We start from the raw sequence: 14,281 nt of genomic DNA, 5'->3' as shown, positions 1-14,281 counted from the left end.
AGTTGTAATTTCCAGCTCAGTTTCTGATCTGAAGTCAACACTCCTCAATAACATCCAAACAGAATACTGTGTTTTTATAACTATGATAAGATTCTCTTTGCCTGAGGTTTCCCCCTCTCTCCCACCACCAACTTGTTTCTTTTCCTTCACTGACTGATGATTGGTCAGACTTCACAACATCTAAATGCAGATGTAGCCACTCTGTTTCAGACAAAAGAGAAAGTTTGGCAACAGAGAGGGCTGCTACTGCTCCAGAGTATAGGGAAGCACTGGCTGGGTTTATCCTTAAGTGCAAAGCTCATGACAAGGCCACCTCAAACCAACATATTCGCATCTTCAGAGACCACAGCAGTAATGTCACTTTCTGAGATAGGAAATCACAGTCACAGAGAAGATCAAGATCTTGGCCACCTCTAGACCTCCGTTCCCCTTGCCCTAGAGATTGAAGATATCTTCCCCTTATATATCCAAATGGAAAATTGCTTTGGGAACGTGAGATGTGCCTTTTTGGGTGAAAAGCTGGACAGTCTACTCCCTGGAGGGGAGTAACCACATGTACTTCCATTGGCCCTTGTGCCAGCAGCCAGTTGCTGGGACACTTGGAGAAGGGCTGACCGTAGGAGCCAGTGCAGGGACTGATTCGTTCTGCACCCATACTTGGTATCTGAGCTCTAGGGAGAAAGGAAGGAAGGAAGGAAGGAAGAAAGAAAGGGTTTACTAAGTTCTATTTTATTAAAACAGAGAATAATAACATCTTTTAGTGAAACAACAGACCTGAAGTGTAAGCTCACAGCTGCAGTCTGCTTGCCATACAAATAACTTTCTGCTTAAAAAAAGTGATTTAGTTTCCTGTAACAATCCCTTTGTGTTGAGATAGATCCTGTTCAATTCTAGAGAGAGACTTGCTCATTCATGGGGTTTTAGGAAGCTTAGTTTAAAGTGAACTAAAATATACGTCCTTCATCAGGATTTCAGACCCACTTCTTCCTTCCTCTTGGCAGATTTCTGATCAGTACTTTACTGTGTGTAATTGACATATGAATGTATTGAGTGCACTGCAACAGCTGTGTGGGACTAAGAGAATATGGCAGTATGCATCTTTCATTAGAACCTGTTGCAAGTTTTACAGCTACAGACAAAATTCTATGCTGTTCTTCACTAACATGATGATAATGAGCTGATTCTTACCCATCATCGTGGACTTTCTTGTCAGTGTGAAACCAAATTAAAATTTAACTTCTTTGAAATGCCTAAGTGCTTAGGTCAGTGTTTCAGGTTTGGTGAAACCTAGGCAAACACCTGGGAGAAAGAAACTTTTTGCTAGAAACCTCGCAAGCAGGGAGTTGTTCCTCTGTAATAAATTCAATATATAATTTGCAGGACCTTTGCATTATATGTCATTTGTAAGTGGATTTTCACCAATTGACATTATTTTTTGTGCAGTTCTTGAATTTTCTTTGGTAACGGTTAGCTATTCAATATAACAAGGTACAGTCTAGAAAAAGCAGAAGTGTTTTTTGGATGTCGCTCTAAGACATACTCTGTGTTTATTCAGCCTCATCTGTTTTGAAGAAAAAGACAGTAATCTTCTTTTTCTGTGTTGTGTCTTGCAATTCCCAGAATAATAATGTTAAAAAAAATCTCTGCTTAGTATGAATTGCGTAAGAGTATGAAGAGTCAAGAAATACTTTTTATATGCCTTCACACATATATGCCAAAAAAGTCTTCGCCAGAGTTATTCTCTATTGGAATTTGCAGAGGTTTGTGAAAAGCAAATATTGAAACACTCTTGTTCGTTCTTTTTCCTTTAAAATACTGGATGAGGAGGAGCATGGGGAGTTGGATTGCTCAGAAAGGGATCTGCTCAATGAATATCTAAAACAGAGCCCTGGGGTTGTTAAACCATAATTTCAAGGTAAATTCTAAGACAAAACAGAATTGAATTATATTTTGTGCGGTTTATTGTTCCTTTAAGGTTTATAAAAACATCCCTGTATTTTTTGCCTCCACTCAAAAAAGCCTGTTTGTTGTATAAGTTTCAGATTACACTTTCCTCCTCTTTCTGGAAGACATTAGCAATTACTTGCATTCCCTAAGAACTTGTTAATCCATAGGAGACGAAAGTGTGAGCTTCTGTTCTCAGTCGTGGTCGTGGAGAAAGGCGGTGCTGTTCTGTGGCTGCCAGCAGAAGGATCGGGCATTTCTGATGTGTAGTGCCTAGGGCAGAACAGGTTGTCCTTCATCCAGGATGCCTGGTCTTCCCTCCCAAAAGTTGGTGCAAGTTGCTGATGTGACACTACCATTCATTGCTTCAGTGTGTTAAGCTGAAGTCTAAATCAGGTGTGTATAGTTACGGGATGAAGGAGTTGGCTCAGCTAAGCCATGGTGCCATTTAGTTTTATTTTAGATAGTTAATAATGCAACTGAACTTTAACAGTGGAGGGAATACATAGAGTAGGCTGATACTGAAGTAACTTGAGACTAATCCAGAGTTGTGGGGTTTTTTTTGCCACCCAGCAAGCTTTTGTAAGGTTTTAAAGTTGGATGCTCATGTACATAGGGCTGACCATAAACAGGCCACAGTAGTGACGCCTTTAAGGCCAGCAGTCAATTTCCAGCCCTGATTAATGCAAGCTACCTCAAAGGAACAAGGCTGTGAGAAATGCAAAAGGGGGCTTCCTTGGAATATCCTGGCCATACAAACTTTTCCTCGTGTTCCCCAAGCTATGGAATAGTTCAGTATTGAAAATGTCTGAATAGCTGCAATGACTGCTATTATTATTGAAAGATGGCCCTCTAAATCCTTTTCTTTTTAAATTTTAAAAACCTTAATCTCAATGTTTATTAAAATAGTTATTGGCTTTTTTTTTTTTTTTTTTTTACTAAAAATGTCATTTTCAATAAATGTATAAAGATTGGTTTGGTATTTAAATTTGCATTCTTGTAGGATTAATAACATGGCAATTTTTTTCTTGTATAAGATAACACGGTTCTAAATGTACTTTCTTCACATTCGCATATAGACAGGCTAATGTGGATACGTACAAGTTTATATATACATTTTTATGTACTCTGCTTCATTTTGGACTGGAATACTCAGAACAATAGAGTGAAAGCATTAGTTTTAGTTTCTCCTACTTAAAAAGAAACTTATCTGGAAAACTAATCTTATTAACAGAGGGTGTTAAAAGCAGCTTGTGGTAATAGATCTGAACTTTCTCTTAGCAGATAATTCCAAGATTATCCATGTAAGGAATGGAAATGCTTGCAAGAGAGTATATTTGCTAAATTCTAGGCAGGCTAGGGTTCTGGTGGTTTGGTTTTGGTTTGAAGATCAGGTCAATAATAAACAAGGTTTAAAAAATGTTTAAAAAATACCGTGTAAAAAAGCAGGAAGACAGAAGCTTTTTCCAACCTGTAGAACAGTCAAGCTCTGCTTTCACTTTATGCAGCTTTATTCCCGTGTCAAGCATCAAAATGAAAAATATTCCACTCCAAATATTTATATTATCTACATATGTCAATTTTATTTGTTTTCTAAACAGGAAAAAAAAATTCTTATAAGAAAAGGCTGGGGTTTTTTTACCAACATAATATTTTTGGATGAAGGAATATTATATAATAAAATGTGGTCTAGCTCAGGAAATACTCATCTTGAATAAGCAAATAATACAGGGGTACCTGTGCTTATTTTGGACAAAGTTCTCTTGCCTTTATTGTTCAATAATTCATGGAGTTATTGAGTTACTTGTATGTTCCACAGAGAAACTAAACCAGATTCAAACCAAAATGAAAGAAGGTTTGCAGCTGTTGGCCACAGACACTGGTTTTGAATACAAAAAAGAATTCATTTCAAATTATGATGGACAAACAAAAGACCTTCATTCATCTCAAACATTTGTTCCTACAGTCTCATGTGTAGGGAAAGACTCCAAATCACAGCAAAGCTTCAGGCTGTGAGCGGTTTTCTCCTGTGAGATTTTACAGGCATCTTCTTGTGCTGCCAATTCAAGGCAGTACTGTACCCCACTTTCCCCATTCCTGGTTTCCAGCTTTGGAGGCTCCTGGGGTAGTCTCATGGGCAAGGCTGAGTGTGGCTATAGCGGATGGGCATCCTGGTGTGAAACCACACAGCATTCCAGCCTGAGGAAAAGGCAGCAAGTAAGGGGAGGCTGGGCTAACACCGAGTCACAGTGGAAGGGAGGAAGACAATGCATCATGGCTGGGATACCAATGAGCGTATTTACGTATAGTGCAGAGGGGAGATTGTGAATGTCCCCTCCTCAGAAGCATTCAAGGCCAGGCTGGATGGGGCTTTGAGCAACCTGGTCTAGAGAGAAGTGTCTCTGCCTATAGCAGGGGGTTGGAACTAGGTGATCTTAAAGGTCCCTTCCAACTCAAACCATTTTATGAGATGGGAAAGAGGACGTGAAGAATGTGCTGTGACTAATAGATTAAAATGAGTTAGGTTAATACATATGATTGAGAAATTTCCTTCAATGTGTCTCACTTGATTATGTCTGAAGTTGACTTAAAATGTTGTGCAAGCGCCATCTGATCTTCAGAGAGAGGTGTTCTATACAGAGAGATCAGTATAGACTGGGTTTCCTCTGATGTGCAGTGGATTGTCAGCCAAGCAGTGCTAGCACAGAATGAAAAGGGAGTAAATCCCAAATCCCTGCTCACCTCTTCCAAGGGCAGAGCTGTGTTGTGTAAAAACTGTTAACAGATGTTGAGATTTGGTTGATAAGATATTAAGCATTACAGGAGTAGGCAATATGTTGTTGCAGTGGTGGTCATTGCATTACTACACACAGTTTTGAGCACGTGTATTTTGTAGCTTTGTTGGAGAGGGAAAGTGTAGAAATCTCTTGCGCAAACTGTGGAAAGAGAGGGAAATTTTCTTAAATGTCCTCTCGGAGCTGAATGTAAATTTCATTGTTATGATGTGAACGAAAACCTTTGCATTCATTTTCTTTGAATGCTGTTGAACTGCAGTTAATTTGGAAAGCAAAGTGTTTGAAGAATGCTGATGTAAAAACAACAATCAGGACTGCAGGTACAAGATGCTATTGAACCACTGATGTCCTGCATAGGACTGCTTGTTGTGTACACAACAAACAAACAAATAAAACACAGAAGTGGAAAACTCAGGCGTGGAAAGGAAACCAAGAAGTAAGCTGAGGGCTTATGATTGTCATCCTGTGTTTAAAGTTCAGGAGTGTCCCCTTTCTTTCTGTCTCAGAAATCTGAAATTATTTAATGTTTTCCAAAAGCAAGTTCTATGTGGTCTATTTCGCTTTGGAATTATCAGCATTTTCCTATTAATTTTTGTCATTATATCTATTATTATTTTATATAAGTAATCAAATTATCAATTTTTAAGCGTTGGCTTTGAGAGATACATATGGGTTATAGCACCAAACAGTTTCTGCTTGTCTTCCTAATAGCATTCAGACAGAAAATGAGTATGATGCCTTGGAGCTCAAGTAACCCATCAATGCAAGCCATAAAATGCAGGAACTTGCAAACTGTTGTACTTGAGGAACTTGTAGAATAAAAAAGTATTACATTAACAATGCACATTAAAAATCATTTAATCAATATTATACATAGGTGAACACTGAGAATTAAGACCAATAAAGCAAACTTGGTGGAACATATGATTGACAATTACCTCAATTTTCAGCAGAACTGTTCTTCAATTGTAAAACTATTTTTAGTGGATTCAAAGACTCCAGTTTAAAGCATTGATAATACTCAAATCAGAAATCCATATAGTAAAATCAGATGAAGATAGATTCTTGGAAGTTGAGTTTCAAGTTACGGTACATAGGTAAGTGCAAAGGGGTCTCTGAAAGTACAACCATCTCTAAAACATTACAGGTAAGAAAATGATTTATAGTTTGGATGGCTTAGACTCTGGGTATAACTTTTGAGTGAAGGAAATTATATGTGTTGGGCACTGGAAATAAAGTACCTTGACCTAGGGCACTTCAGGTATAGATTTGAATTCTGGATTTGGTTTTGGCATTGTTCTTGGACCAAATACAAGTTCCTTGTGATTTTTCCTTTACACAGAATGAAAGTCATTATATTTATACTTCTTAACCTATTGTGCTAAAATTGTGTACAGAGAATTGAAAGTATACAAGCCTTAGAAGTTTGTTATTAATTGCATGTTTATTTTAGTAGTTTTGAGTTTGGCAGAATGGATTGGATGGCAGTCCAAGAAGTACAATTTAAACAATTAATAACATTTTTCTTTTTGCTGCAATTTATTTGGGAAAGGGATGAGAGTACCACAACAGTTAGATATTATCTTTGATGTTGCCATGGTAGTGCAGCCTACCTGTTGCTAAGAACATGCTGTAGCTGTCATTATTACCTTTATTACAGCTCTTAACATTTCAGAATGTACCCTTTAGATTTTAAGATGTTATTTTAGATTTAATTTTGTATGTGAGAAGGCCAGTAAGTTTTGCCACTTTCCAGCAGAGACCTACTCTGGTGCAGAAGCAATTATACCAATAGAAATACTTGATTCTGTTAATGTAGGTCCCGTCCTTTACCGTGGAGTAATTTGCAAGCCTGAATTGTTATTCAGAAAGGCGAGAATTATCTAGATAGCTCAGTGCTGTGTCTACTAATGTTCTCTTTCCCTTGGAAGTTAGTGATCGGTGTTTGGATGCAAAAAGGGCTGAAGTGCTGAAGCCCCAGTAATAATACAGTATCAAAACTTCAAAACAGAGACAGGTGGTACTTAGCACTAGAGCTAGAAATGAAGCATTCAGCTCACTAAAAGGAGCATGTCCACTGCTAGTCCAATTTCTTGATCCAGCAAAGTGCTCTGGGACCTCTGCTACTGCTCAGAGTGCTGCTGTAATTTGGGGACCATGGCAGCACTGAGACTTAAGATGCTTCCAGTGCTGTGTTTCTGCTTGTGAGTGCTGCAAACTGCAGGCGAGAATGGGAATTATAAGAGGATCACTCGGGGAAAAATATATATATATAATAAATATATATATATCTTCCTAGCTCCCTCTTTTATTTTCAGCTTTCAATAGTGCATTTAGCCCTCTAGGTAGGTATGCTAGATGGCAGAAACAAAATGATTACCATGTTTGTCTACGCTGTCTCCTTCAGGTGGAGATGGATGATTTCTGCCTTCTGCATTTATAACACGATAATTATGCAAGTCTCTGTGCCTTCTTGCTGCATTCTTTTTTCCAAGGCCTACCTCTTGCTTTTAGTTCTGTAACCCTGTCACTTGCTACCAGTTACCAGTCTCTGTCATTCCTTTGCATACAGAGTCCATTAGCGAGTTTATGAAATTCCTGCTGGCTAACTCCAATGTCTCAGTTTTTAATGTCTCTAAAAGTAAAAAGTTTGCATATGAGTAAGCAGCCTGTGTAATTTACCCATTTTCTTATGCTCCCTTTCTGTCTTTGTGTTCTATGCTACTTTGTGTGAACTTCATATGAGCTTCTTCATATGGGGCTAGAATTAAGTAATTATCAATTAGAATTTGTTTCTTTTCATAGGGAACTGTAGTGCAATTACTACTGCATAGCAAGTGTTTTGCTTTAATGGAGCTGTGGGATAATGCTACAGAGATGAGACTACACCGTATGTACTTGAGGGTGTGCCCTCACACGTTGGTAGGAGCTGAAGTTGCGTGTGTCTATTGGTATTTATTACAAACTAAGTACTATCAGTCACAGGGCTAATTGCAGGTTTAAAATGTACTTACAGATAAGTTTGGTGTGGTCCCAACTGCCTGAAAGCAATCCTCATGAACAAGGCCTGGGATTTTCCCCGCATCGTGCAGTGTTTGTAGCCATGGCGCTTAATTTAGGAGCAGCATGACTTAGACTCACTGCAGTAAAAACCAAAAACGTGCAGCTGTGTTAGGCAACCAGTCTGTTAAATGTTAGTCACTGGGTGGAGGTACCTATTCTTCTCCCCTCGCTTACACCTGAGGATACATGAAATACATCTGGCCGTAAGGCAATAACTCACAATGCATTACTAAGCTCGGAAACCACTGAATGCACTTCCAGTGCAATATAAGATACTGGCATTTTGAAAAGCTACCTTCATTAGAACATGTAGGATTGATTATTTGTTGTAGTCGGCTCTGACTGTTGTTCTGGTTGGATGCAGCTGTTTGTTTCTGCGTGTTCTGTGTTTGCTCGTGCAAGTACAAACAGGTGTGGGAAGAGGACATGGGTATGGGCAATGACTGCTCTTACCTGGCTCTCTGTGGCAACTTTTATCTCCTTGAATTTCAGTTCAAATTCTGCATGCTGTGACAGTTTTGCCTCAAGATCTTTCAGTTCAAACCCTTTTCTCCCAGGTTACCAGGTGTGATGTAATATGCTTTAAGGAAGGATTACAAGAGTGTCTGTAAAATTAACGTTTAGTTACGTTTACTCCAGATGTCCATTTGCCAGAGTGGACAAGAGTTCAAAGCATGTCTGCAGATCCTAGTGTCTTCCCCTAGCTGTGCATCAGGACATGGGTGATTATATCAGGAGACTATCAGTATTGAGGAGGGTTTTATGAGCAGATTGACAACTTCTGATCTATCATGTATCCAGACTGGCACAAGTAGAGCTAATATTAAGAGATTAAGATACAGCAGTTGTACAGATTTTGTTCATTAAAGGAAAGCAGAAGTTATGCTTGCCTTCTACAGTCAGGCAATGCCAGTAGTTTATGTTGAGCTGGCAACCACAATTTGCTCTGAATATGGTTCCGTAAGAAAGCAGGGGGTGAGGGATGTCTTGTCTTCAGGAGTTGCTGGTTTGGAGATGGAATTTTGAAAGCTGAAACTCAAGTAACTAGTAAAAATAAATAACTGTAGCTCAAAATATGTTATCTCACTGAAAGAAACTTTTTCCTAAAAATTCAGATCTCCACAGGGAATTCCTGGTTCCTCAGATCAGAAGTTTAAATATCTCCTTTGTGAAAAGGAAACTGGCAAAACTTTTGTAATTCAAGCCTTTACCTGCAGTATTGGTATAAGAATTATTCTGTTCATTTATTTACTTTATTATTACTCTCTGAAGGTTGTATGTTCATGGGGTAGAACACTGCGAGAGGAATTAAGTGATCTTCTCTAAGATTGTACACTATCATTTTATCCTTTTTTAAAAGGGACTGTCGACAGTTGTCTTCCTCTGCAGAGCCTTCTGAAACAAAACTGCCAAATGTGTTGGGTTTAAACACTATTTAAGAGCTCGTTAGGACTGTTAACAGAAATGATGGAACCATCATATGATGCAGAAAACTTAATGTTTGGGAGCATTCAGGTACTTAAAACTTTGGTGCTCATAAGTGGATGAAGTGAGGTGGCTCCCAGAGTGTTTCTCCCACTAGAAAGGAGTTATCCCATCTCCCTAAGGCTTAATGTCAATCTCTTTGTCTGCTCAAAGGAAACCTTGTTCACTTCAGATCTTGCGCACGTGAGGGAATAAGCATGAAGTGCTTTCTGCAGGCAGGAATTTACAGCTGTGATCCTTGTAACACTAGGAGAACTGAAGGAAAATAATCAAAACAAGTACAAATACAAATCTTTCTGAACAAGCATTAGCTGATTTCAAATCAAAAATAATTCCTGGAATCCTCTACTTGTTCTTAATCTTTCAGTCTGAGCTTGCCTTTCACCCAAAATAATGGTGTTTTCAACATCATCATCTCATCTTCCCCCACCTGAGGAAATCTCAAGCCTTTATATTACTGAATTCCATGCACAGGTGGCCTTGTTACTGCCCCTCTGTTTTCCACGGAAAGCACTCAGAGACTGCAGGATGTGTCCTAAAGCTTAAAGTCAGCTTAAGAAATATTTGGATGAAAATTGTAGAAAAATCTAACTGGAATAAATACTTGTAACCTCCTGTGAATTCTCTGTGGTATACTGACTTACCACATGGAGCTGTATACTAAATAAAATCAAAAATTAGATGGCTCGCCCTGACTTCTGCTGCATGAGGCTGCTTGGTTGTTTTGTCCCAGCTATAGACCTGTTTTCTCCTAATTTGTTGTGTTTACTCAGTGAAATTGAATCCCACATCAGTTCAGGCAAGTCTTGGAGAAGTTGTTTTCTTCAGTGCAGATGGCTGTTTGCTCCAAATATATGAGGCAGCCCAGGGCCGCTTCGTTCTTCTCTTAACCCTTCTGCCCTGAACCTGTGCTGTCCCTGTCTGCTGTCATAGCACATTGACTCTTGCCATGCTCGACGTTTTTCCATGACTGTAAGCTGCTGTGCCTGTCAGTCATGTGTTGTCAGCTGCCTCATGTCCACACAGGCTCCTGTTACCTAATACAGCTTTCTTTGACCTCTTTGCTTTGTCTTCTTATCTGCTTGTTGTAACGAGGATGAAGTAAAATTAAAGTGTGCAGTGACTACCGGGAGAGGTCTTCGCTGGAAGCTGTCCTGGTGATTTAGCTGAAGCAAGAGTGCAGCAACTTCACCCTGACTGAACATTCCAGCCACACGACTTCAGCCCGAAGGAGCCAGGGAGGTCCTTGCTGTTTCCCTTCGCCCTGTTTGTTTCACTTGGGAACACAATGAGCTGTCAAAATTTCCTGCCCTGCTTCCACAGAATCCTTCCTTTTTCTCCAAAAAGGATTATTTATCTTAAGCTGCTAATTGTATAAATTGTCAGAACAATTGTTTAGCTTGATTTTAAGGTGGAGAGCAAAGACGTGTAAAGATCTTCTGGGGCTGATGAAAGTCCCATCAAAGCCAAATCAAGTCAAAGGGAAGGAGACTGATGTGTTGCCATTAAAGGCCCTTGACTTACGGAAATTAAAAATCATGTGGTATGGTGCAAATCTGGCACAATCCCAATTCTTAGGGATTCTCTGTTCAATGTACTTATATGTAATTAAAAGTAATAGAGAAGAATATAAAAGTTTTCCTAATCAGTTCACCAAGAAAGAGTGGAGGAAATCAGGTGTGGTTGATTTAGCCCACCACCACTTCCTAACTAATCCTTCTCAGAGAGAGACTAGGTGGCACCTGGTAAAGTATTCTGAAATAACAGATTGATGAGGTAGAGCTACTGGATAACATCTTTGACTCATCAGAAACTTGCCTTTCCTGAGGGCAGAGTTAATAATCCTGGAATGTAGGGGTTTTAGTGGTTTTTATTGTCAGTGGGAATGCAGATTTATTCTGCATATAGATTTCTGTAGTGCTTGACATAGTCCAAGCTTCTGTGGTCTGTAAAAATGTAAAATGATACAAATAGTTGATATTGATCATGTCAGTAATTTCCTACGACTTCAGGTCCTCAGGTTTGCTTGTTAAAATTCATTCACGTGTTCTTAACTTGAAGTTTATTCATTACCATGCATATTCCTTACCAATTTCAGGTAAAGTTTCAGCATTAAGACTTTACCACCAGTTGCTTGCATTATCTCTTTCTTCAGTATAAAAATTCCTCTGATGACCGAGATGGTTATTTTTTTTATTCTGCTGCTTATCAGCAACAGAGATTACTGCAGGATGATCTTTCTTAAATGAAATGATTCTCTGGTGTCCTGATTGCCATTCTAGATGTCCCTCTCTGTCCTTTTTCCAGGAGGAACTGAGCTTTCTCAGGCGCTCTTTTTTTACGTGAGCTTCCATTGAGTGTTGTCTGATGGCATCAACACCTCCCTCACCTCAGACTCTGTTGGAATTACCTTTCCTGAACTGTGTATATATTTTTGGGTTAGCAAGGCTTTAGTTCCATAGGACATATCAACAGCACTGTGAGAGGAAGTTGTGCTGCTAGTAAAATGGAAGTGGAAGCTGCAGGCATCTGGGCCGTAGAGGCAAAGAAGATCGCAGTAGCAGTGAAGTTTATTTAAAATAATTGTAGCTGTATATACCTGTATATTCCCAGCTTTGCGTTATCGTTAGATCTCACTAGCTTTGCTTCTAAGCCAAGGTCATTAGTTAAAAAAGAAAAGAAAGGAAGAAAAAACCTGTTCCCAGTATGAATTTTTTAAAGACCATGTAGTAATTGCTCACAAGCAGAAGTTTCCTTTCATCGCATCTTGTTATCTTCTTGCCTTTAGTCTTTTTCCAATTTAAAATTTTTGTACTCATCTCTTGCCTTCTCTCATACATTTGATGAAGTCCATATGGTCGAAATATACTGTAATGTTATTTTCCTACCTAAGAGCTATTTTATTTGAGGTAATTCAGTGACAGGCTTTATCTGGTTTTGGTCTGTCTTTGGAGAGCTCATGTTCTGTTTTCTTCTGTATTTGAGTTGTCTCCCTTCCTACAGCAGTCTCTCCATCAAAATTTGGGATCACAGTGTTAAGATGAGAGTTTCCATTTGTAACCCTGTATGATTTTGTTATTTTCCAGTACTATGGTGTACCTCTTGATCTGATAAGTCTGTTCTTTCATGTTCAGAGAGAAAAATCATTCTTTCTTACACTACTGTGTATCTTAAGGTTTGGGGTGTTTTTTTTAAACTTTTGGGGTTTGAATTTTGTGTCTTTCAAATAATTTGTTGAGTCAGTCAGGAGTTATATGTTTCCTAGTCTGTTAATGCAGGGGGTTATTTGCAGTTTCCTTTTAATTCATTGATGCATACAGAAAAACAGAGGCCTCAATTAAGGCATGCTTTGAGTCTAAACCCATTCTTTATTTGCTGATAGCTGATGGGTGGCAGGCTTAAGCCTGCCTTTTTTGTTGTGTTTTTTTGTTTTTTTTTTTTTTTTTTTTTTTTTTTTTTTTTTTTAATGTACCTTGTGCCCTGTGCTCACCATTGTTACCTTTCTGCATGAGTCAGCCAACGCAGTGGGTCCACCTGTGGTGGTGAGCAGTGCTTTTATGTGAGGGTGCTGACAGGGGAGCTCTGACTCATGGATGCCAATGAATCCTGCTTTACTGTTTTACAAACTATTCGCTCCACCCAGAGAGAAGGGAATAGGTTTGTATACCTGAGTTATTGCAGTTGCACGTGGCTTGAAACTGCACACCTCTGAGCTGCCACAGTTGAGGGGCAGGCAGAGGTTTACCTCTCCTGCCATGCAAAAGGGTGTGTGGGGTTAAGGGCAGCTCGGGTAGCTTGAGGCTGGATCCTTGGAGCCAGCGGGGGAGCTGTGGGTTGGCAGCTGGGCACAGGGAACACATGTTCTGTCGCTGGAAACAAAACAGCCAGATGAAAGTAAAGATTTGTGTTTACAATCTGAAGTGACTGTGTTTGAAATATTCTTAATTTGAGTGCATGCTCCTGTGTCTTTCATGCCCCTAAGGACCCCTAGAGGGCATAGAAGATTTTATCCCCCTTCAAATAGTCAACTTAATCATTCTGTTTGGCTTTCTTCCCTTAAACACAATTGCAAGCACATTTTAAGAGAACTTTAGATAGAAAAAATAACAGCATCTAACTAGGTCCTTCTTTCATGCTGGAAGATGTTTTCTTGTTTTTAAACATAAGCAGTAGAAGCTAGAACTAGCAGCCAAATTCTTCAACAACTTTTGTTTAGATTAGTCAGATGCTGTGTTCAGGTCCCCAGAGGAAGCACAATTCAAAATAACTAATAATTCATAATTGTACTGTGAACTCTGAGAGGCCTTTAGCAAGCTGTCTCTGGAAGTACAGTGAGTATGTTTTCAGCATGATGGCCTGTGCTCCTGCAGAGGAGGAATTGGTGTTGCAGAGAGCTGGAATACCCTGACCTGAGCTTCTAAATTCTCAAAACTTATTCTTTAAGAATATTTAAGATCTCGTTCTTGGGATTTTTCCCATGTGGAACTGGGAAAGTTACAGTACAATATACAATTTTTACATTTCCATATTTAAAAAAGCTATCTACTTTCTGTCTACTTTGAAAGAGGTTTTGTATCCCCTGCACATGCTGAGTAGCATCTTTCATCTCAAATGAGTTTTGCCCATTTCATCGATGTTGCATAGCAAGTCAGGTACAAATCAATGTGAGTTATATAGGGATACCATTGTATTGTCACTTTGTAATGCATCCTAAAGCTGTGGAAATAAATATACATTCTAAAGCTGTGGAATAATCTGATTTGAGAATGTCAGGTTTCAGTTAAATAAAGCAGCTTCTATGTTAGGAAGTGAAGGCAGCTGACGTTTTCCAGAATGGTCAAGAGCAGCAGTAAGAAAAACAAGACAAACAAAAAAACAACCCTCGTATTTTGGTTTTGGGCTTTTTTCATCCTCTCATGGTTTTGAGGCCAGTCCCACAGCTTTGGAGGTCTGCTGGACAGTGAGCCCAGTCCAAGGCCGAGCCCTTCATGTGT

The 14,281-nt window shown here is 39.1% G+C and overlaps 1 protein-coding gene across 1 annotated transcript in view; it reads left to right on the top strand.

Moving 5' to 3' along the window:
* The window catches only part of PDE7B (phosphodiesterase 7B), a gene marked incomplete at both ends in the record, with an annotated part of 160,824 nt that overhangs the window by 115,905 nt on the left and 30,638 nt on the right, over positions 1 to 14,281 (top strand). The window lies entirely within an intron of this gene.

This window comes from Tetrao urogallus, assembly GCF_951394365.1.
Source record: "Tetrao urogallus genome assembly, chromosome: 2".
In the NCBI taxonomy this organism is placed as follows: Eukaryota; Metazoa; Chordata; class Aves; order Galliformes; family Phasianidae; genus Tetrao; species Tetrao urogallus.
Note: the sequence above shows the minus strand (reverse complement) of the source record. Positions and strands in the feature narration are given on the sequence as shown.